Source organism: Mustela nivalis (assembly GCF_964662115.1).
Source record: "Mustela nivalis genome assembly, chromosome: 4".
In the NCBI taxonomy this organism is placed as follows: Eukaryota; Metazoa; Chordata; class Mammalia; order Carnivora; family Mustelidae; genus Mustela; species Mustela nivalis.
In genome coordinates this window covers 139,688,831-139,713,474 of record NC_139023.1, presented here as the reverse complement: position 1 = coordinate 139,713,474, position 24,644 = coordinate 139,688,831, and the positions used below count along the sequence as shown (strand labels likewise).

The window sequence follows — 24,644 nt, the reverse complement described above, 5'->3', positions numbered from 1 at the left end:
GATAAAAAGACTGGTTGTTATGGTGCATCTAAAATCGCTATTCTTTCTCTAAAGTAAATGGATCATGTTAAGATTGTGGATTTCTTTTTTTGCCGTTCCTTATTTTTAAACAAAAATTGTGTGGCTCTCCTGTCCCCACTTCACAGTCAAATCGAAGCTGGCCCCAGCCCCTCTTGTTTCCTCCTTCATAAAGACCATAGAAAATCCTACCTGATCCTGTCTCTTTAGCATGTTGGGTCAGGAGAGGTCAAGTTCTCGGCAGCTGGTAGCATCACGTCCTTTCCATTAGAATGTTCTCTGGGCTTCAAAGATCGGTGACCTTGTAACTTACACTACACAGCCATAACATTGCACATAAAAAATTTGCTGTGGAAGAGCAGCAAATGTAAGATAAATTGAGAAGGGAAGGTTAGGGGAGAACTGTGCTAAGAGCGTCTCATAAATGAATTCCCATCCTAAAAGCACAGCGATTTCTCTAAGTGACAAATTAACTTGTGATGGTGCTTTGCATTTTTAAGTAACATGTGGTAGGGTCATTCCATTTGTGTTTAAGCTAAAAGTCAGTGCCTCACTTTTTCCACTTGTGCTTTTGTCTAATGGTATAGAAAAGAAAGCTGTATATGTGGGTACTGAATGTGCTTTTATTTTGTAAGTGCGTTGTGTCTGCCGTTCAGTCAGTCATGAGATTCTGTATGTTGAGGCAGGCTGACGTGTAAAAGGCATCTGTACTGAAGGCTTAGGGCCAGCACATTAGGGCCAGGACTATTTGGGCTTTGAAAACGTCTTATAAAGATTCTTATTCTGAGTTGAATTACTCTTTCACTTCAGTAGGGTCACTGCGAAGGACATCAAGGTGTCAGTAATTTCAGTTCCCTTGCCTTGGGCGGGTAGACAAGGCATTAGTGAGGTGGAGTGGTGGTTCTTTCTTTCAAAGTCAGAGGTTTGATTATGACAATTAACTTTAAGTAGGTGACTCCCTATTTCTATCAGGAACGTGCATATTCATGTCACTTAGACTTTCCCTCTGAGCTCATGACTCCATATTTCTATCACAGATATGCATATTAATGTCATTTACACCTTTTTGTCATTGGATATCTGTATTGATTGGAGAGGTGGTACATGTATGATTTGTTGAATAGTGGTTAGAATACAGAGGAGCGGGTTCCCTCCTAGCAGTCTTAAAAGCGTCTGTCTAGTGAGACCCGATTGATCATGGAAAGTTCTTCATTTTTCAACTCACCAATGTCAGTAGGAGGAGTTTAGACTCAGTAATTAATAATATCTTTGCCCTCTGCCTCTTTCTATTTGAGGTTTTCATTTTCCTTCTTTGGTCTGTGGCCACATTGTGTTATTTTGCTCCAGGATTTTATTTTGTGGGGCAGAGACAGTGGCCACAATGTTAGTTCATTGCCCCAGATGGTGGCTGGTGTAGAGTTTACTTTTCAAAGACAGAGCGCTGTACTCCAAGATCACCCCCCCTTTTTTTTTTTTTAAAGACTTTATTTATTTGACAGACAGAGATCACAAGTAGGCAGAGAGGTAGAGAAAGGAGGAAGCAGGCTCCCCGCTGAGCAGAGAGCCCGATGCAGGGCTCCATCCCAGGACCCTGGGATCATGACCTGAGCCAAAGGCAGAGGCTTTAATCCACTGAGCCACCCAGGCATCACCAAGATCACCTTTTTTACTTGAATGAGATTTTCTGATTTCTCGACCTCAGGGAAGTTAGTGAGTACAGACACTGAGGAGATTAAGGGAGGCGAGGGGCACATTCTAGGCTCAGGACCTCCAGGAGCTTATTCCAAATAGACCGACTTGACATTTCTTGGAAGAGGCAAAGAAGATTGAATTACTTGAGGATAGGAGGGAGCATGAAGGAAAGCAGGCCTCTAGATTTCCCTGAATTTCCTTTTACCGTGGATTCTTGTAAGAAAAACAAACCAACCCACCCAGCACTCTGAATCTGTGCTTTGTACAGTGGACACAATCTGTTCGTGTCAACATAAATGAGGTAAATTAGTTTCAGCGGCAGGCCAGTCACCTGACCTAGAAACATCTATAACCAGATGAGTATTTTGAGGTTGTGTATTCACCTGTCTGGACAGTTAAGGACTCTGGACGTATGGAGGGTTAATTTTAAAAAGCTTACTGTTCATTGTAAAGCATACTGCCTTTACGTTAGAGTCCAGTGACTTAGGTTCTGACTTCAAAATAGCTTTGCCTTGGCAACAAATACTGTATGATTTCACTCCTGTGGAATTTAAGAAACAAACGGGCAAACGAAAGGAAGAGGCAAAGCAAGAAACAGACTCTTGACGAGAGAGAACCAACTGATGGTTACCAGAGGAGAGGGGGGGGGTTAAGCAGGTGATGGGGATGAAGGCGGACACATGTGGTGAGCGTCCGCTGCTGTGTGGAAGTGTTCAGTCACTATATCGCACACCTGAAGCTCGTATCACACTCTTTATAACTTAGAAAAATTGCTTTGCCTTAATAATCGAAGCAAGCCTTTTCCTTGCCAGTTGACTTTTGACGTGTGTTTAAGGCCACGATCTTTTTGGTATTGTTTTAATAGAGATAAAATTTGCATAATACAAATGCTGTGAATATTTTCTGTCCAGAGAATTTAAGAAAGGTTAATTGACTTGACACGTGGTTCATTTATTTGAATTCAGTGGCTATAGGCCAGGCTGATATAAAGCCAGGTTCTTGCCTTCAAGGAGATCGCAGCCTCCCAGGAGGATAAAAACATAAACAAATATTAAGAAAGCCATGTACAAGGTGCCCTGTGACTGCAAAGGATGTTTATTGCTCTTTCCGTTCTGAGCCTGCCTCCAAAAATGGTGGAATCTTTTCCTCTTGCTCTATTTTTTTTGTGGCAACTCGTCTCACTTTGTTTTAGTGTTCTCTGTTGGGGATTTCATATTAAGGTTAGCATTCTTTTCATACTTCTGAACATTTCTTGCTTCTAAGACTCAACGAAAGAAATGTGAGTGGTGATGCCCCATGTTGGTCTGTTTCTAAGGATTATAAAACATGCAGTTGATATAATTTGATATAAAAAAGATATTTTTGGACGCTGGAGTGTAAACAGATTCTGCCAAACTTACTTTTCCTATAAGAAAACTCCAGATCTGTTTGCTTACTTAAGCCAGTCCTGTATTATATATATTTCTGTCTTTTTTTTTTTTTTTTTAAGATTTTATCTATTTATTTGACACACAGAGAGAGAAAGAGAGCACAAGCAGGGGGAGCGGCAGAGGGAAAGGGAGAAGCAGATTCCCCGTTGTCGAGCAGGGAGCCCCACACAAAGCTTGATCCCAGGACCCTGAGATTATGATTGGAGCTGAAGGCAGACACTCAACTGACTGAGCCACCCAGGTGCCCCTATTTCTGTCTTTATTGTATGTTTCAGCCACATCTCCTCCTCAGACACCAAGCCAGAAAGAGGCTACTTCCTGTCTTCTTTCCTTTGAAGTTTCCTGAAACTTTATCTCTCTCTCTCTTTTTCTTTGTTACTGAAATCTCTTGCATGTTTGCAAGTGGAATAGCAGTGCCTTTTCCTTTTATACTGGTAAATGAGGGATTAAGTGGACAATACTTAGAAAGATCTCTAGAATTCTTAGAGAAAGGACTAAATAAAATAAAATAGTATTATGCAAGGTGAATAAATTATTTTCTTATATTAAGCTGATTTTTATTAAGGTGAATTTTTCTCAATGCTAATCTCTCTCTCTCTCTCTTTAAATTTAATACTCTGGTTTCTCTTTTTATAGTTAATGCTTTTAGACTCCCTCACTTCCCTATTCTAAGGCATTTCTGAACTGGCACAATTGTCTTTTTTTTTTTTTTTAACTTAATTTTATAAAGTATGGTGTCTTTTAAATGTTACTTTAAAAAATTCTTTCATGGCTCTTTTTTGGCCCATGAAATGTAAAAATAGACTTCAATCGATTTCACTTTCATAATCTTATTTCATTAAAATCCTGCAACATGTTGGTCAAGTGCTAGTGTACAATTTTCAGAGCTAAATTTGAAACCTTAACCAGAGTTGTATTTTACCTTTCTGTGAGCTGCTTAAAGGGCAGACTTCTCTGGTTACACTTTCCAGTTGTACAGAAAGGTCCTTTTCCTCCTTTCCCTCTCTGAACATCCGAGAGAGGCAAGGGGATACTCCACGGGCTGGTTGAAGAGAGCCAGAGTTTGTCCAGTGCCCTGGAACTTCCTCCCAGCATGAAAGCTTGTATTTGTGGCCTACAAAGTGACGTTGTGTGGAAAGGGGAAGGACAGCTGTTTATTCTGGCCTTGACCAAGGTGAGAACTCGAGGTGGGAGATCTGAGCTTGGTGTCGGAGGGGATTTGGAACGGGAGCAGTCCTGTTTTGTTAGCGCTCGTTGAAGCCACGACGGAGTGGAGGAGCTATCATTTCACAACTCATAATACAGCTCTAAAATCTTTTTCCTTTTGCTTGATGTATTTTAAGCAGTTGAATACATTTTCCATAAATTTTACTGCCTTCCATTTATCTTTGAATAGAAGCCAATGAGAGAAATATTTAGGAGGTTACAGACAACAATAGAAAGAACTGTTAGGAAAGTCCTTTTGTGGCATTCCTCAAGTGTGTGTTGCTGGAAAAATGACTGTAATTTGATAGTGCAATGTTGGAAGATGATTTTATTTACTATTTAGAAAAAACATAAATGAGCCTTGCTTTTTAAATTCACAGGTTCAAAACATTTAGTTATGCCTCACTAGCTCAATCTTTGCTCATTATGCTTTACATTGATGGAATTAAATGGGACACATTGCGACGTTGGATCGGCTCCACAGTTCTAAAATACAGAGTTTGACTGCATTCTGAAAAAAGTTGAAGACACTGTTTAATAGCAGAAATGGAGATTTGTGAAATTTTGTTTTTGGCCTCAAGTTTGTTCAAGAAAGTGTCCCAGTGGTAGAAGAGGGAACGAACATGAAGTATACTTACCTATAAATTGCCTTAAAACCAAAAAGGATTCTTAGACTTTGAGAGAGCAAATCATTTTTTCAAAGCCACATCCCTGGTGTCTGTCCTGGCCATGAAACGGCTAGTCTGTGGAGCGAGTGCCCTTCTAGTACTCATATATGCCAGCACTGGTAGTAAACACGTGTTTAATGGCATTTGGCCCTGAGGCATCTTGTTTTAATTTTCTGGATGTCCAAAGACATGTATGGAAGAAGGTCAGAGCTTCGGGATGCTTGCTGTGTGAGGTTCATAGGTATTGAGAGAAGAGCGCTGCTGCAGTAGAATGCCCATGATTTTCTTTCTTTTCTTTTCTTTTTTTAAATTTAAATGCAGTTGATTAACATATTATTAGTTTCAGGGGTAGAATTCAATGATTCATCAGTTGCACACACCACCCAGTAGCTCATCACATCACAGGGCCTCCTTCATGCCTGGTTATCCCATCCCCCACCCCTCTCCCCTCCTGTAACCCTCAGTTTGTTTCCTATGGTTAAGAGTCTTTTATGGTTCAGTTCCCTCTCTGATTTCATCTTGTTTTATTTTTCTCTCCCTTCCCCTATGATCCCCTGTCTTAAATTCCATATAAAAGTGAAATCATATGATAATTGTCTTTCTCTGATTGACTTATTTCACTTAGGATAATACCCTCTAGTTCCATCCATGTTGTTGCAAATGGCAAGATTTCATTTCTTTTGATGACTGAGTAATATTCCATTGTGTGTGTGTATAAATATATATATATATATATATATATATATATATATATATATACCACATCTTCTTTATCCATTCATCTGTTGGTGGACTTCTGGGCTCTTCCATAGTTTAGTCACTATGGACACTGCTGCTATAAACATTGGGGTGCACATACCCCTTCAGATCACTACATTTGTATCTTTTGGGTAAATACCCAGTAGTGTAATTGCTTGGTCATAGGGTAGCTCTGTTTTTACCTTTTTGAGGAACCTCCATACTGTTTCCTGAGGGGCTGCACCAGCTTGCATTCCCACCAAGAGTGTAGGAGGGTTCCCCTTTCTCTGCCCATAATTTTAGAGGAATTCTCTGGAGGCCATCTTCTGTTTCTTTTGCTTATCTCATATAGGGACTCTACAGTTTGCTTCTTTCAATGGAGTCAGTAACTTGTGCTTTAGTGTTCATAAGATGATATGAGCAGATGGTCTGCAGCTCACCCGTAAACATTCTCCATTCTGCCTACTTTATATCAGAGGACTTCTCGCAGGCGGATCATCAGCAGAAAACCCGAGCTGATATCATCTTAACCCAGTGATCAATTTAATACCTCCAGCATTTGTCCGACCCAAAGTTTCTGTGAGTTTCTACCCAAAAGGCTTATGTGAATCTAATTAAAAAGAAACCAGAGATAAACCCAGACTGAAGGCCCTCCTACCAAATAGCTAGCCTGTGCTCTTCATAAAGGTCAAAGGTGTGAAAGACAATGATTGAAGGAAATAAAAGAAAGATGAAGGAACTGTTCCAAAGACATGACATCTGAATGCAGTACATGGTCTAGAGTTTTCTTTTGTCATAATAGACATTGTTGGGACAGTTGTCAAAATTTGAATGTTACCTGCAGATTGCAGTGTTGTTTTATTGATGTTTATTTCCTGATCTTTAGAACTGTACTATGGTTTTGTAAGAGTTTTTAGGAAATACACATTGGAGTATCTGAGGGTTAAAAATAAATAAATAAATAAAAAATAAATAAATTATATGAGCATTTTCTATGCCTCAAATCACCGGTCATTTGTTTTAATGGTTAAGGGTAGGGAATTGAAAGAAAGGCTGGCCACTGTGTGATTTTAGTTACATGGTCTCTTTAAGCTTTAGTTTCCTGTCCATCAAATGGGTATTCATGGGTGTGACTGGATGGCTCAGTCAGTGGAGCACGCTACTCTTGATCTCTGGGTCGTGAGCTTGGGCCCCACTTTGGGTGTGGGGATTACTTAAATAAATTCATTCATTCATTCATTCATTCATGTGTTCATTCATTCATGTGGTCACTGGATGTTAAGTAATTTCTATGTACCAGGCCTGTTCTTGGTGCTGGGAAGTCAGCACTGATCAGTTAGCACTGATCAAAGCAGACACAACCCCTGCATTTCTGGAGCTTATATTCTACAGGGAGAAATGGAATATGAATTAATAGAAATGAAATCAACTTTAGACAGAAACAGTTGCTCCATGGAAAAATGAAAAATGGGGATGGAATGACACGATTAGAAGGTGGTTTCTTTCTGTTTTATGTGGGGCAGATAGGGGCACCCCTGTTCCGAGGTGACCTTGGAAGCAGAGACATAAATGGGGAAGGGAATGATATATGCAGGAATCCGGGGAGAGGAGATCTCAGGGAACAGCAGGTCTGGCAGGCGCTGCCCCTGTCCTGAGGCCAGATGGTGTGTTTGAGGAGCAGTGCAGAGGAGAGCAGGAGACCCATGAGCGAGGGCTAGAGCAGCTATGATGGTGGCGCCCAGCTGGTTGGGTTGCTTACAGAATGGAGTGAGAAAACACAATTAGTATGTACTTTGCACACATTAAAAGAATAATACACCGTAATACATGAGGATTGTCTTCGGAATGCAAGAAGGATTCGGTGACATGGCGTTCATTATCTTTTTAAGTCTATCAGTAACAAAAATCGTGTTTTTATGGAAAAGCCATCTGAAAAAATTCAATATCATCTATTGATCGAAAAATCCCTCAAAATAGAGGAGGAAAATATCCTTAGCAAAATAAGGTATGTCTGTCTCAAGCCAAAAACCATTTTAGGCTTAATAGGAGATTTGAGAACATCCCCATGGAAGTCTGGAGCAAAATAGGAATGTCCACTATTTTTTACTGTTTATTAGTGCTGTTTTGGAATCACAAGTCAAGATAGTTGGACAAGAGAAAGAAAATAAAGTTACAAAGGTATAAAAGGTAATAATAAATATTGCTTGCAAATGATAGGAATATATGACTAGAATACAAACTAATTTTATAGATACTATATGTCTGGATACCAAGACAGTTTCTCGACATCTATAGCTTTCATATATACCAACAATAATGAATTTGGAGAAATAGTGGAACAAAAGATCATTAGCATAAAAAAGGATAAAATACCTAAGAATAAACTTAAGAAATATATACAATGTATATGAAGGCACTTAATGCTCCCGAGGGATACAGAAAAGATACGAAAAGGCCTGTCCTATTCTTGAATATAGAGATGCTAGTTCTCCTTAAATAAATGTGTGTGTTTGATGTAGTTCCAGTGAAAATAACAAGAGGATTTAAAAAAAAGTTTTTTTGGTGGGGGTTACGAAACAAATGTATTCTGTGTTCACATGGGAAAATAAGCATGTATAGCCAGGACAACTCTGAAAAAAACATTAAAACACATTGTAGGGGCACCTGGGTGGCTCAGGCAGTTAAGCATCTACCTTCAGCTCAGGTCATAATCTCAGGGTACTGGGATCCTGCATTGGGCTCCCTGTTCAGCGGGGAGCCTGTTTCTCCCTCTGCTGCTCCCTCTGTTCTCTTTCCCTGTCAAATAAATAAATAAATAATCTTTAAAAAACCCCCAAACCCCACACTGTAAAGTGGGGTACTTAGGTGGCTCAGTCGATTATGTATCTGACTCTTGGTCTCACCTCAGGTCTTGATCTCATGGTTGTGAGTTCAAGCCCCACTTTGGGCTCCATGCTGGGTGTGGAGCCCATTTACAAAAAACAAAACATATTGTAAGGCTATAATAATTGAAACATTGGTATTACCAAATACCATATTTAGCATATGATAAAGATGACCTTTCAGATTAATTAGGGAAAGATGCTCTGTTCAATAAATAGTAGTGGAATAAGCAGGTAGCCATTTGGAGTGAAAAATCTGTTTAGAGCAGGACCTCAAATGTTAAGCCAAAACCTATATAAAACAGATATTTAAAAAATAGGTTCTAGAAGGCAGCATGAGAAACTTATTTTATAATCTTGGAGTACATAGGTTCTTTCTAAATAAGACAGAAAACTGAGAAGCCATAAAAGAGATGGATCACCTTGATCATATAACCCCCCCCCCCCAAAAAAAAAACCCAACTGAAAAAATCCTGCATAAGGAAACCAAAAGAAAAAGAAAATTGGGGAGAATGTTTGCTTTTCATATCACAAAGGGGGACTAATTTTTCTAATAAAGAGTTCCTACAAATCCCTGAGAAGTCTAGCCCTTCAGTAGACAAACGGACAAAGGATACAAATAGCCTTCTGGAAGGGAAATGACCGTGGCTTTGGCTTTTACACTCCACTCATTAAAGGAGATTTGCATGTGACAGCTACGTGGAGGTATCATTTACCACTATTAGATGGGTTTATAACCTACCCTGTAAAGGGCGTGAATGCAACACAGTAGCCCCTTTAGTGGGCCATCTGGCCCACTGAAATCTATCATATGAAAAATCTTCTATGTTTTGACTAGGAACTTCAGTTCTAGAAATTTATCCTAGATATGAATACGTTCTCCGAGATATACTATATATTCCTGTGTAGTATAAATGTATCTTACATGCACATGCATATTACATGCATGAGAAAATGATTTATATACAAGATAATTATTGTAGGAGTGTTTATAATGGTTAAAGATTGGAAACAACTGAAATACTCCTCCACAGCAACTGAATAAAAACACTGTTACATCTGGATGTTAGAAACTGTGCAATCATAAAAATTATCAGTGAATCTCTTTATGTATTGTTTTGGAAAAATTGCCGGTATATGTTTGGTGAAAAATGTAAGGTACAGAACAGTGTATATAATATATTTATTTGTGTTAAAATGTTTGCTTGTTTATGAATAGATACAGCTTCTGGAGAGTGTAATTTGAATTTGAATACACCCCCACCACTTCTCAAAAAAAATTTCATTTAGCACAGTGCCTTGCACTGAGCACTTATGACACATTGTTGGTGGTGGTTATTTCCATTATAATTACAGGGTTCTTTTATTTCATGAGTTGATTTTTAACAGTTGGTTCTGGAAGAGGAAGCCTATCTCACTATAAATGCTGCTTAATGAGGGTCATACTCATATTATTCATCAAAAATGCTGTATGTGCTTCCTGAAGTATGTTTCTTGGAGGATGTCAGTACAAGCTCCTCAAACCAAAGATGTCAAATAAGATTCGGGAACGTTCGATTAAAACTGAGCGGGCTTCTTTCCCCAGATTTTCTTGGAGCCTTAATACACATAATGTGCTTTGTGAATATTCAAGAGGGATATTTAGAATGCAATGTTTTCCAAATTTATTTGAATGCAGAACTTTGAACAGCAATGGTTACTCCTTTTTTATTTTTTTCCCTCTTTAAGAAGCGACCTTTGAGTAGTTGTCACTTTGGGAAACAGCACTTTAATACTTAGATTTTGGTTTTGTTCACCTTCATTATTCATTCTAATAAACTTGTTTTTTTGATTCATTCCTAAGATGCCTGTCATCTCTCCCTGCCTGTTTTTCTTCCTCTGGGATATGCTGCAACTCACTAATTTATTTCTGGGTTAAGACCTTCCAAAAGTCATCCAACTTATACTGGGTTTCTTGGGTAAAGAGGAGACTCTGTATCTAATGCAGAATCTCAGGGATTGAGTGAATGGAAATTGAAGATTGAAGCTTAATGGGTTTCAACTTTTCCCAAAGGTTTAGGATTGCTGGAGTGGAGGAGTGTGGGAGGGATGGCGTGGCTGGGGGATGGACATGGGGGAGGGTATGTGCTATGGTGAGCGCTGTGAATTGTTAAGACTGATGAATCATAGACCTGTAGCCCTGAAACAAATAATACATTATATGTTAATAAAAAAAAAAGTTTTGCTGGTAACGGAAAGGAATAAGTTCAACTTAATGGATAGTATAGTTTGAGGAATTGTGAGCTTAATGTGGAGAAGATAACATCGTTGTGGCTCAGAAGATATGGGACCTACCTCTGTCTTCACAGTTTCCAGCTATTCCCTCTTGAACAGGCTCCTTTGCCTCTTGTACTTCATTTTTATCATCTATGAATTCAGGGATTGGGTTTAAGTGCATCCATTTTAAGGCTGAGTTATTATATGCTTAATGGAATCAGTGAAGGATTATAAGACCACATAGAACATTTTGTTCTGCTCTACAGTGTCCACATGTGAATATAATCTATCTCAGATCAGCTCTTTTGGAGAATGAAATTATTCAATAATTAGCTCATAGTCAGTTGCATGTGTTGGAATGAACTTGTTGAACTTTTAGAGACTTCTGTTTTGATTGATTGATTTAATTATCTTGCAGGAAAGCACTTGATTATAACAGAGGTCAATTAATATAGTGCTATGGATAGATCCACACCTCCTGTGTAAATTCCTGCATCTGTTTTACTGATTATAGGGAGAGATTTATGATGTAGGTATTAATTATCCATCCCTACCCCTTGCCATGTTCATTTAGTGGTTTTGCTAATACTTTTTGTGTATTCCTGTCTATTAACAGGTTTCTAAACTCAGCACAGCAGAGGTCTAAATTCATTGAATTTATGCCATCTGGAAATGAAGTTTAGATTTTGTTCTTTTGTTGAAATTAGGGATGTGACATTGCTGTCACACAGGAGTGTGAGCCTGAGTTTGATTTTATTATATGGAGGTAGGACATTTTGTTCAAAGGAGAGTACTTGCCTGAGCAGAGATTTGAGTGTGACTGAGTTGTTAACTCAGTCAACCCCACCCTCTTTTTAGTAGGAGAAATATTTTGTTTTTAAATGAGATGACAACCAAGAGAACTATCAAGACCCAGTGAATTTTAAAAGAGTCCTTTCAGTTTACTTGAGTTCTGTTTAACCTTGCTTTTGATGTCATTCTCTGTATTACTGTTAAAGGACTTGGCTTCCTTTGGAGTCCTGAAGTGTTGCTGCCAGGGAATCATGATGGTAAAATCGAAGTGGTTCTCAGTAAAGCACTCATCGATACACAGCGATGCCTTATTACCTAAGTAAAAGCGTATGTGTGAGCGCCTCAAAATGTTGAGTGTAAGTGGAGAGTATATGATAATGGACACTAAGATGAGAGAAGTATTTTTCATGAATTAGAGATGCCCTTTCGTAATTCAGCAGTCACAGGATGAAGAAAGGTTCAAAATCACCTGTAAAGCATCTGGAAGCAATCTGTAATTCTTAAGAAGCCGTAGAAGAGCCTCTATCTCTCCCGTACTTGATGATAAAACTGTTCACATGGGATTATGGAGAAAGTAGCATTCCATTCTTTGTAAAACCTCATTATATGAAATTGCCTGACATGTGATTATGAATTTAACTGTGATGTCCCAGATGCTTAATAAATGATTAATCGATTAGAGTGAAGAAAATTTTTTTGGAAAAAGATTGTACACCCCAGCTAGGGGTGGGGCTGCACAGGGAAGGGCAGAAGGAGAGGGAGTGAGAGTAGTCTTCACACTCAGCGTGGATCTCATGACCCTGAGGTTATGACCCCAGCCCCAATTAAGAGTTGAATGCTCAACCACCGAGCCAATCAGGCACCCCCAATTTTTGGTAGTTTTAAACAACAGAAATTCAACTGAATAAATTTGAAGATAAAGTGGTCTTATTCCACTGATTTATGAATTGGGCAGGATCCCATCGCAATAGAAAGGAACTTCACAGAGCTGTTCAAGAAGAAGGGTTTTTAAAGGCAGAAAGGGTGTGGAAAATGGAAATTATTAGCAAAGAATGCATTGTTTCAGGCAAGTTTGTCTTCCTAAGGGAGATGGAAGGGGTCTATTAGGTGGATTATCTCGGTGGTGCTCATTCAGCTAAGTCCATGTTGACTGGCTAAAGGTCACATTCCTGGGGGTATTGTGGCGGGTTGAAATGCAATTAAGTTAGGTATTAAGTCTTGGTTTGCTGACAGGATTTAGCACTAGTGACTCCATTTTAGACCTGCTATCTCCTTTTAAGGATATGAAGAATTGATTTATTTGTATGGAAAATGTTACCTTTTATTCTTTAGTCTCATATTCACTCTTCTTCTGCCTGGTCATTACCGCCACTGTGCCTGGTTTTAGAGGTTTAGGTCACGCTGAGGTCTTCCTTCCAAGACATCCCCATTTTTTTCCCGCTTTCTTGAAATATTTGTTACAAGAAAAGGTATTACCTTCTAAGCCTTTGAGGCACCTGTAGGTCAAACACACAAAAACCTCTGACAGTCATTCTAGGAAACCATCTTTTAATATATTGGACTGTTGCAGAAAAATTATTGCATTCATGGGTGGTGCATCCTTGTTACACAGAGATTTTGAAAAGATCTATTTGTTATACTACAGTCTGACTTGAATTACTCACCTTAACCCATCTAAGTTGGGGAAATAGTTTACCTAATACTTATAACTTGATTGAAACAAATTGTATCTTATTTCTTGCTTTTGCATAAGTAGTTGTGATTATATATAATTACAACATTGTACTCTGCTTTTTCTTTATATGATAAATGGTATTTTCCATTTTATTATAAACTCATAAAAGTTTTGATGGTTAAGTAAACTATGTTATATCAAATTTACTTAACTCTTCCCCAGTTACTAGGCATTTAAATGGTTTCCATGTTTTAAATGTAAGTGTGAATGTGTATGTGTGTGTGTGTGTGTGTGTGTATATATATATATATTCATTTTATTTTAATTCAAGTATAGCTATCATACAGTGTTATATTAGTTTAAGTTGTGCAGTGATTCAGTACTTCCATATAACCCCTGGTGCTCATCAGGACAGGTGCCCTCCTTAGTCCCCATTGGTGTGGTTTGAAGTCGTGTTGGGGCACCTGGTGGCTTAGTTGGTTCAGCATCTGACTATTGGTTTCCACTCAGGTCATGATCTCAGGATTCTGGGATCGAGTCCTGCATGGGGTTCCATGCTCAGCAGGGAGTCTGTTTGAGGATTTCCTTGCCCTCCCTCTGCCCCTCCCCCTTCTCTCTCTCTCTAAAATAAGTAAATAAATCATAAAAAAAAAAAAGATGAAGTGGTGGGGTTCAGAGCCAACAGCCTTGAAAGAATTCTTGTGATGTTTTTGGTGCAAAAAAGTGGTTTTATTAAAGCACAGGGACAGGACTTTTTGCTTTTAATTTCCTTGATGATAAAGCTAAGTGCAGTCTGAGGAGAACCCACTCAGCAACCACAAATGGCAGTAAAAGGAAGGGAGACAAACTTGAGGATCTTAGATTGGGTTTCCTAGTTTCTTAATGATAGCAGGATATTTTTTTAATTCTTTCCACAGATCTTGGAAGCCTTCTTCTGGGAGTTTCCAGAAGTGCCCAGTGTTGGAGAAATCTTTTCTGTCGCTCTGGTACAGTGGAGAGAGCAAATACAGCTCAGCAGTAGGCTCCTGAAGAGAGCAATCACAGGTAATGTCTTACTACTATTGATATGAATTTAGTCATGTTCAATAGCATCCTTTAAAAAAAGCCTACTTGAGCTCACACATCCAAGTCAACATGATCTTGTTCAAAACCATTTTTTTTTGAGAGACTGTCCTCTACTCAAAACATTAAAATTTATTTATTTTTTGGAATAGCATCTTAATCCTCTGGTGGCATTCTCTGTGGTGGCAAATCTTAACCCTGTGGGGCATGTTTGGGAAGTTGTTGAAACTCCTTTAGCGCTAAGGTGGTGAATCCGGGGGGCTCTAATTTTGATCAAAAACCAGACAGTGCAGTGATATAATGAAAACAGTTTTCCTTTTTATAATTTGTGTGTTTGAAGGCTTATACACTGTATTGAAAGCTGATCCTAAGAAGAGGTGATTCTAGGTTTCAAACAATGGCAATATTGTTAAAATAAGCAATATGTTTTTATAAGCTTATAGAGGAGCATGTGCTGTTTATTTGACTATGTAAATGCTGATATTCTTTCTTATTAAAATCAATCAATCAATCTGTCAGCATTGTAGAAAGGGCTCCTGAAATTGATGAGGTTCAATAAGATGAGATCTAAACTTCCTTATAAGGTATACCTCTGAGCCAGTGTAATTTGCATCTTACTGGTGGTGTGTTTTGCATTGTTACTCCAAATATTATTAGAGTGTTTGTTAAAAATGCACATTAAAAATTCAAATTATTGGGGCGCCTGGGTGGCTCAGTGGGTTAAGCCTCTGCCTTTGGATCATTTCATGATCCCAGGGTCCTGGGATGGAGCCCCACGTCCGGCTCTCTGCTCAGCAGGGAGCCTGCTTCCCTTTCTCTCTCTCTGCCTGCCTCTCTGCCTACTTGTGATCTCTCTCTGTCAAATAAATAAATAAAAATCTTTATTAAAAAAATTCAAATTATTAGGTCCCAGTCTAGTATATCAGAACCAGAATGGGAGGGGGAAGGGTTTGGGAATCTGCATGTTACAGGAGCTGTCAATGATTGACACTCCCAAGGTAGTAAATTCATATTTCTATCTCATCTTTGTGTTTTTTTTTTATGTAAAGGTGTTACTTAGTTATTTCTTTGATTTTTGCTTTGAATAAAATGGCACAGGACTATGTTCTCAAGTAGCTTATTATTAGATCAAATTGAGAATGTAATTGAATAAAAATGTACTTTGAACTCTATGTCTAAATTCAGAATGGATATATTTTTTCCTTAGATGCTAATGGATAAATCTGATTTTGACATCTAGATGCCAAACACTAAATTTCATGAAATATCTGCTCTTTCAGTTTGCTAATAAGTTGTATCTCAGGTCTCTTATTCAATTGTGGATGGTCAAGAGCAGTGGGGAAGCATTGGAGGCCCCTGGTCTGTGCTGCGCTCACTTAGCATCCGGCCCAGTTTTTTTTTTTTTTTTTTTAAGATTTATTTAATTTTTATTTTAGAGAGAGAGAGCGCACATGTGCAAGGAAGTACTGGGGGAGGGGCAGAGGAAGAGAGGGAGAGAGAGAGAATCTCAAGCAGACTGCCTCTGAGCACAGAGCCCAATGCAGGGCTCTATCCCAGAGCCTTCAGTTCACGACCTGAACTGCAGTTAAGAGTCAGGAGCCCAACTGACTGAGCCAGCCACCCAGGGGCCCCAGCCCAGCATTTTTCAGTAAACATTGTGAGGAAAGTTTTGCTGTGTGATTCATGGTTAAAACAGAAAAAATACAGTGTCCTGAGATTTTATGAAGCTCTTTGAACCCCTCAAATGAAAGGAAGTATTAAAATGAGCTGAAATAGTAGCCTTTGATATGAAGTTATTTTCATTACCATGTACATTCTTTAGTAATTATTCCTATAAATTTATTAATTTTAGGGAATGCACACCTTGTGTGCAAAGTGTTATTTTTTTAGATATTATCAAGGGCACAGATTATACCTTTACTTTAAAAGATATGTACAACTATAGCATTCTGTGCATGTTAATATTGAGACATAATTACTTAATCTAAAATAAAAATGTGTCTATAGTTTCCTAAGTAAAGGCTATTACCTTGAGATGCATCTTTCTTCAAATATTTATTAGTATGAAGTATTCCATTAAGTTTATACCTTAAAATTGTGTTAAAACATACCATGTAAAATTTATCATTTTTACCATTTTTAAATGTATATAGTCCAGTATTATCAAGTACATTCACATTGTTGTGCAACCAGTTTCCAGAATGTTTTCATCTTGCAAAACTAAAACGATATTGAACAACACATCTTCGTCTCCCTTCCCTCAGTCCCTGGCAACCACCATTCTATTTTCTGGCTTTATGAATTTAGCTGTTCTAGATCACTCATGTGTGTGGTCTCATATAGTATTTTTCTTTTTGTTAGTGGCTTGTTTCACTTAAAATAGCATTTGTCCATGTTGTAGAATGTGTCAGAATTTCCTTACTTTTTAAGGCTGAATACTGTTCTACCAAATTTTGTTTATCCTTTCATCAATTGTTGGACTTTTGTGTTCCTTCCCCTTTTGGCTGTGGCAAATAATGCTGCCTGTACATAATAAATATGGTATATAAATATGTTTGAGTCCCTGCTTTCAGTTATTTTGGCTGTATGTATCTAGAAGGTGGAATTGCTGGATGAAATGGCACTTCCATGTTTGATTTTTGGAAGTCCTGTTTTCCACAGCAGCTACATCATTTTACATGCCCATCAGTAGTATCCAAGAGTTCTAGTTTCTCCTCATCCTCACTGACACTGGGCTTTTATTGTTCTTTTGTTTGGTTGTTTCTTGACAGCAGCCATCCTAATGGGTATGAGGTGGTATCTTGAGGTTTTCAAGGAATTTTCATTTCCTTAATGATAAGTGATGTTAAAGATTTTTCATATGCTTGTTGGTCATTTGTATACCATTTTGGGAGAAATATTTAGTCAAGTCCTTTGTGCATTTTTTAATTGGGTCATTTGTCTTTTTGTTGTTGATTTGTAGGTTTTTTTCTCTCACATATTCTGATGTTCACTGTTTATCAGATATAGGGCTTGCATATGTGTGTGTGTGTGTGTGTGTGTGTGTGTGTGTGTGTGTGTGTATAAAATCTCCCTTTTGGTGGGCTGCCTTTTTGTTCTGTCCTTTGATGTACAGAAGTTTTAAATTTTGATGTAGTTCAGTATGTCTCTTTTCACTTTTGTTGCCTGAGCAAATCAACGTCATGAAGCTTTCCCCCCATGGTTTCTTCTAAGAGTTTTATAGTTTTAGCTGTTATTTTAGGTCTTTGATCCATTTGGAGTTAATTTTTGTATATGGTGTAAAGTAAGGTCCAACTTCATTCCCTTGCGTGTGAGTATCTGGTTTTACCAACACTCTTTGTGGAAGCAAAGTTTATACTTTTTTTAAAAAATGATTTTATTTATTTACTTGAGAGAGAGTGCGTGAGCTGGGGGTGGGGGTGGGGGGACGGAGAAGCAGACTTCCTGCTGAACAGGAAGCCTGACGTGGGGCTTGATCCCTGGACCTGAGCCAAAGGAAGACACTTAACCAATTGAGTCGCCCAGGTGCCCAGCAAAGTTTATACTTTTAGGTTAAGGAAAAGAAAAGCAGGTCATAAATGGCTGTGTTGCATCTATGTAGGAATTTCCAGAAAGTCCTCTGTTTGTAAATAAGAAGATATTTCAGAAACAATAGGGCATTGCATAGACTTGAAGCCCACTTTAAGCTAAGACTTAGTAAATGTAGGTTGGCATAGAGCTTGTGTTTAAATTTTATGCTTGTTAATTGGTGGACAGTGACTTCTTTTTTTTTTTTTTTTCAAAGATTTTATTTATTTGACAGAGAGAGAGAGATCACAAGTAGGCAGAGAGGCAGGCAGAGAGAGAGGGAGAAGCAGGCTCCTCACTGAGCAGAGAGCCTGATGCAGGGCTCGATCCAGGATCCTAAGATCATGATGTGAGCCGGAAGCAGAGGCTTAAACCACTGAACCACCCAGGTGCCCCTGGACAGTGACTTCTTATATTTGGGCTTTGGTTATGGTAAACTCTGAGTTTTGGTTTTTAGGTATGGGTGTGTATGTGTGTCTGTGACCTGTTACGTTTTTTTTTTTTTTTTTTTTTCCAGTTAACTCTGGCCAATGAAGAGTCCTCTAATGTTTTAGGGGAGCTTTAGTTTCAACTAAACATAAACAGAGTCAACCTTTTCATGGTAAAGAATAACCAGTAATGAGTCCTGGGGAAAACCTTCAGCCTGCTCAAACCATTCACCTGTCTGTGTAGCAGAAGTTATTTGGAACCTATTTTTGCCTCTTAGCTGTAAAAAGCAGTATGTGTGTTGACAGAACGATATTTACACTGGTTTTGAAAAGGTCAAAACCCAGATATTGTACTCTTAGAAGTAAGGTTATTTTTGGGAGGTGAGGAGGGTATTGGACGCTGAGTGGGAAGAATATAAAAGCAACTATATGTGACTGAGAGGACAGCCTGGGCAAGGTACTTAGAAGGTAGAGGGAGTAGCTTAGGTGGGTGTAGGAGTCCCATGGAAAATGAAAGGATTGAACACTTTAGGTATATTACTTTCTTCGGAGGAAATGATAGCAGATACTAAAGGTAGCACAGCAAGTACCATAAATGGAAAATGGGTTTGAAAGGAGTAGGGAGACAATATGATATAAAATGTGTCTGATGGTTCTGAGGAGATGCTGTCAGGGGAATTCATCTAGGTACGAATTTTGGACGTGTTCTCGAAACAGCGAGACAAATAGCAGGGAGATAGAGGCAATTACAGGTATCCTGAGCTGTTGAGAGAATTGCATATTTGAATATAGTATTTCAGGGTTAAGACTTGTCTACATGAGAAAAGAGTAGCAGTTAGAACAGCACTAGAATGCTGTCTTTCTGCGGTACTACTGGATATCTGAGTCATGCAGGATTGGGGCGGTGAGTGAGGAATGTTTCTCTGTGGCTCCCAGGGCTCTGTGCAGGACCAGTGGGAAACAATTTTCAAAAGTGGTTTTGAAATTTAAAAAAAAAAAAAAAAAAAAATCTAGCTCAAGACCGGTTTGGGACTAGATTTCCTGAGTTGACTAAAATAGAAAGATACTCAAGATGACATCTTAAAAGACAGATAAATTAACAAGACAAATAATTAAACCAGCTCTTGAATGTTATTCTGAAATTTGTTCATTCTGCATGTACCTTTTCCTAATTTATAGATTTTACAATCAGGATCTATTTTTACCTTCTTTTGTGAATTTGGTCTTTTTCTTTATTCAGTTGGTTTTGTTTCTTAACATGTTCCCTGACCCTTGTAATTCCATCCTAGCTTAGTCTGGATCTTTTCCAGCTCTGTATGTGTCTTCCAATTTACCAGAATGGCTTAGAATAAATGTATGTAATTTATGTTTGGTCATGTTTTCTATTTCATTTCAACATGATTCCTGAAACACTTTGCCTTTTCTTGGTCTTTAAGGGTTCAGACCTGTATTGAATTGATGTACACAGAGGAAAGTCTCTAATGACTCTGCTGCAGACCAGAGGTTGTCAGAGTGTGGTCCCCAGATGAGCAGCAACAGCCTCACCTGGACACTTGATGGAAATGGAAATTCCAGGGTTGATTCAGAAATTCTGGAGGTAGAACTTGGATATTTATAGTTAACAAAACCTCCTGATGATTCGGATGCATAGTAAAGTTTGATAATTGCCCTAGACCCTCTCATAGCTGTGTGCTGTTGTCCAAGCCATTCACATTCTTTCTCACCCTTGGTCTCCCAATCGGATAAATCAAGGGTTAGCGTGCGCATAAATTATCTGGTGAGCTTATTTTAAAAATTTCAAAAATCAGTAAATTTTTCTAACTTCATACCCTGAGATTCTGATTCAGTAGGTCTTGGATGACTCCACTATCTGCTTTTTAGCAAGTTCTCATATTTGCGATCTGAACCAGTGGGTGTCTCTGAGTTTCCTTCAAGTCTTGAAGTATATGGTTTAAAAATAGCTTTTTGGGGTTGGGGGGTTCAGTAACTGAAAGCTTGGAGGCCAGAACTTTTTTTTTTTTTTTTTTTTAAAGATTTTATTTATTTATTAGCATGCTGGTGCTCTGGCTAGAACTTTATTTGTAAAATGCAGTTGGGATTATTTTTCACTGAAGTCATTATGTTCTGACTTCTTATCTTGAAAAATCTTACTCTTTCTTGCCTATTTAGATTACTATATGAGATTTTTCTGAGGCTTATCCTCATTAGTAAGGCAGTTTGCTCGCTAAAAGAGCTTTCTGACTCTTACCAACTGGAAGATTTTATTATGTGGTTCTTCTAGGTAATTTATAAAAATAATTAATAAACTTTAAACACTGGCTCTCAGGGATTACTGCATTTTTTTGAGATCTTTTTGTCCCTACCCTTTATTTCTAATCTCTGAGCTTGTTCCCTGTGTGTGCTGCATTCCCCTCCTCTGACTTCTGAAGGAGTTCAGATCAAGCCTCCCTAAAATGTGCCACTTTGGCATGTGGATTACTTTGAGCTGAATTCAGTTAAGGCCAAAAGAGTCGGGAAGAGCTTTTACCTCCCCCTTAGCTGCCTAAAAGAATTTATATAGAGGGCTTGTTCCAGGAAGAGAACGATCACCAGAGATAATTACAAAGTATGGTCTAGCTGTGGTAAGCTGGGGGGAAGGCCTGGAGATCAAGTTCCTTTTCTGTGTCCCTCTGTCTCTGCATGGCATGGAAAACATTTGTTTACCAAATATGAGCTCTTCCCATTCTTCTGTAAATTGTCTTTCTCCCCTTCAAAGTCTCAGACCCTAACCCCCTTCTCCTTAGCTCAGGATGGTATATAAACCTCAATTGCCCAACTGTCTGTAAGTCACATATTTTGTGGTGGGGCTCCTGAATGTACATAATGAAATTTGTTTTTCTCCTGTTAATCTGTCTTATGTCAATTTAATTACCAGACCAGCCAAAAGAACCTAGAAGGGTAGAGGAAAGATTTCTTCTTCCCTCAGTGTCATTCATATTTTTATTTCTTTAATTTTTATGGTACAACCTTACTAGAATGATTTTTTGTGAGTCTTCCTCTTTTCTCAGTGACTGCTCCTTCTCAGTCTTTTCCCCTGAATGTCAGTGTGCTCTAGGGGCTATGTGAATTCTTTCCTCAGTGTCTCACCCACACGCTCTCCCCCAGGGCCCACTTCTGCTTGCTTGGCAGGCTTTGCTCAAATGTCCCCTCTGTATCACCCTTTCTGTAGTAGCACCTGATTCTCAGAGCTCCCCTCTGAGCTTTAGCTTTGTACAATCAGCTGCCTACTGGGTGTCCCACAGCTAGATCTGGTTAAAATACCTGAAAAGCTCCTCTTTCTACTCCCTAGAAATCTATGCCTCCCCTCACGTTTCCTGTCCTGGTGAATGGCATCACCATCACCCTTTATGTAGCTAACATTTATCCAGCATTTCCTACATGCCAGGCATTGTTCTACGGACTTTTATGTAACTCTGACAAAATCCTTTGAGATAGATTCTATTGTTATTCCCATTATAGGAATGTGGAACCTGAAGCACGCAGTGCTTAAGTAGCTTCCCCAAGGTCGCAGAACTGTTAAATCGGTGGAGACGGAATCCCAGAGTATGTATTCTTCATCATTGTGCTCTGCTGCCTTTTTCTCTCAGTAGCCCAGCCATCTAGGATTACCCTTTACTTCACCCTCTTTCTCTCTGCATGTCTGCACAGTCCTCTTGAGCCCACCTACTAACTCTCTCTCAAAAGCATATATCCACTTCTCTGTTTCCTATTGTAAGTATTCTGGCCCTGGCCTCCATCATCTCTCACCCCTGCGATTATAACCCATGTCCTGTTTCCCATCCATTTCTTTATATTATTACCAGTGTGTTATTCTTCCTTGTAGCAAATCTGACTATGACACTTGCACACTCACCAGCCTATCCCCCCCATCATCAGTTCTAGTGTTGGGTGAGTCCTCTATTGTTCCACTCCACTGTTGAGTAAGCCCCACCAGTTCTAAGGGAAGGATGTTTCAGACATTTGAAGGATCTCACCATAAGGCAGAGAGCTGGAAAGATGCAGGTAGTATCTGGGTGGTATCTGGCGTATTGAAAGTTAGAGAATAAAAGATAATTGATATCTTTGTTTTCGCCTCTCTTCGTCCTTAATTTCTATTTATAGCAATAAAAGAATAATAATAAATTAAAAAGAAAAACAACTCAGAGACTTGTCTGGGACAGAAAGGGTTGGCATGTGTAATTTTGGCAGTTCCCAGGAGAAGCACTATTCCCACTCCCACTCCAATTCTGTGCTCTGGCATAGTAGACTGTTTGCATTCCTTACAGTGTGTCATGTCCCTCCTTCTTCCTCTGGGCCTTTGCATATGCTCTTCCCTTCACCTGGAATACTCCTCCCTCATTTCCTCATTTGTTTGGCTAACACTATCATTTCCATTTTCGGTCTCAACTTAAATTTCAGATCAATCTGGAAAGCCACCTCTGATCCAATTATCTTTCAACAATTTGGGTTAAATGCTTTTTGTTATCTCTTCTTGTAGCATACCTATTCTTTCCCTACCTGTTCGCAAAGATGAGGGTCGTCTTTGATGAAGAGTCATCAAACTGTATTTTGATTGTTCAGTTGCTTCTCTCAGCCTGTAAGGTACATGATTTATTTTTATGTTTCCACTGCCCAGTATAGTTCTTCAGTAGATCTTGATTGTGTGGAAGAGTGAACAAGTATTTAAATGAGCTAATTGATTTCTGCCTAATCCACCTGCATCTTACCTTTTTAAAAACAACTCTAGAAGTTGATATATCAGTTAGGGTTGGGCTCACCCATAAGTAACTGCCAGAATCAATGCCTCAAATAAATTAGGGGATTATTTTTTTTTTCCACATAAAATAAGTCTAGCACTAGGCTATCCAGGCTTAGTAGAGCAATTTCTTGATTATTGGGGACCCAGGTCTGTCTGTTTTTCTGCTTCACTTTCTTGGGTATCAGCCTTGTCCCTGTGTTCTTATCTGGTATCAGAAATCTGGCTATCTGTAGGTCTTCATTCAAGGAGAGAAGAGAAAGGTCAAAATGAAAGAGGGAGCTTGCCAGCAATCTGCCTCTTGCTGCCACCCCTTTTAGGGGCTTTCCTGAGAGGCCTTCAGTGGATTTACCCTTATACTCTTTGGTCAGCTTGTATCACTGTATTGCCTCTGGACACAAGGGAAGCTGGGAGAGACGTAGAGTTTTTGCCTTAGATATTGGCTGCTACTATAAAACTGGAAAATTTTTTAAAAAAAGATTTTATTTATTTATTTGACAGACAGAGATCACAAGTAGGCAGAGAAGCAGGCAGAGAGAGAGGAGGAAGCAGGCTCCCCGCTGAGCAGGGAGCCCGATGTGGGGCTCGATCCCAGGACTCCAGGATCATGACCTGAGCCAAGGCAGAGGCTCAACCCACTGAGCCACTCAGGTGCCCCCAAACTGGGAATTTTTTAATAAGAAAGGGGAGAAGGGGCATCTGGGTGGCTCCGTTGGTTAAGCATTGGACTCTTGATTTCAGCTTAGGTTATGATCTCAGGATTGTGAGACTGAGCCCGAGGTGGTGCTTCTCACTCAGTGCGGTGTCTGCTTGTCCCTCTTCCTCCTCCTCTAACCATTTCCCTCCACCCCTCCCCTTGTGTTCTCTCTCTCCCTCACTCTGAAATAAATAAAATATTTAAAAAAATAAGGAAGGAGAAAATTAGCAATCTTTTGAGATATTTTGTGAGATTATTTGCAGGTATATAAAACATCTAAACTATTATTCTTTTCTGGGTATTTGCACCTATTGATTTGAGAGTATACCTTCTTAAAATCTCATTGAGGTGTATCCCAGTCTTCTGGTGGGAGAAGAACATTTAAGCAAAAGATTTGACGAGAGAGATTAAGAAGGAGGGAATTTCTCTTTAACTTCTTTCTCTTTATTTTTCTATAAATCTAAAATCTAAATTCTATACATTGGATAATTTTGATAATTATGTAGGAAAATTCTCAGGATATAATATTGAAGAAAAAGAGCAAGAATCAAGATTTGATCCCAAGTCATTATATTCTTTTATAAAAAATTCCACTTTTAACAGTTCTTCATTCTACTCTAAGGGTGAGCCATATATATTTAATCCTTTCTATTATTAAATGCAACTTGTTTTAACTCTCCACTATTAGAAATATTCCTTGACGAAAGGCTTAGGACATTTGTAATAATTCTAGTTAGATTCCTCGTAGATTTATAGAAG

The 24,644-nt window shown here is 38.8% G+C and overlaps 1 protein-coding gene across 4 annotated transcripts in view; it reads left to right on the top strand.

Moving 5' to 3' along the window:
* Nucleotides 1–24,644, top strand: part of FHIP1A (FHF complex subunit HOOK interacting protein 1A) — a 229,383-nt gene that overhangs the window by 60,634 nt on the left and 144,105 nt on the right. For all 4 annotated transcript variants that reach the window (XM_082728129.1, XM_082728128.1, XM_082728130.1 and 1 more), the window contains one exon: nucleotides 14,275–14,401. The gene's annotated coding sequence lies outside the window, so the exon portion shown is untranslated. The remainder of the gene's footprint in view (nucleotides 1–14,274; nucleotides 14,402–24,644) is intronic.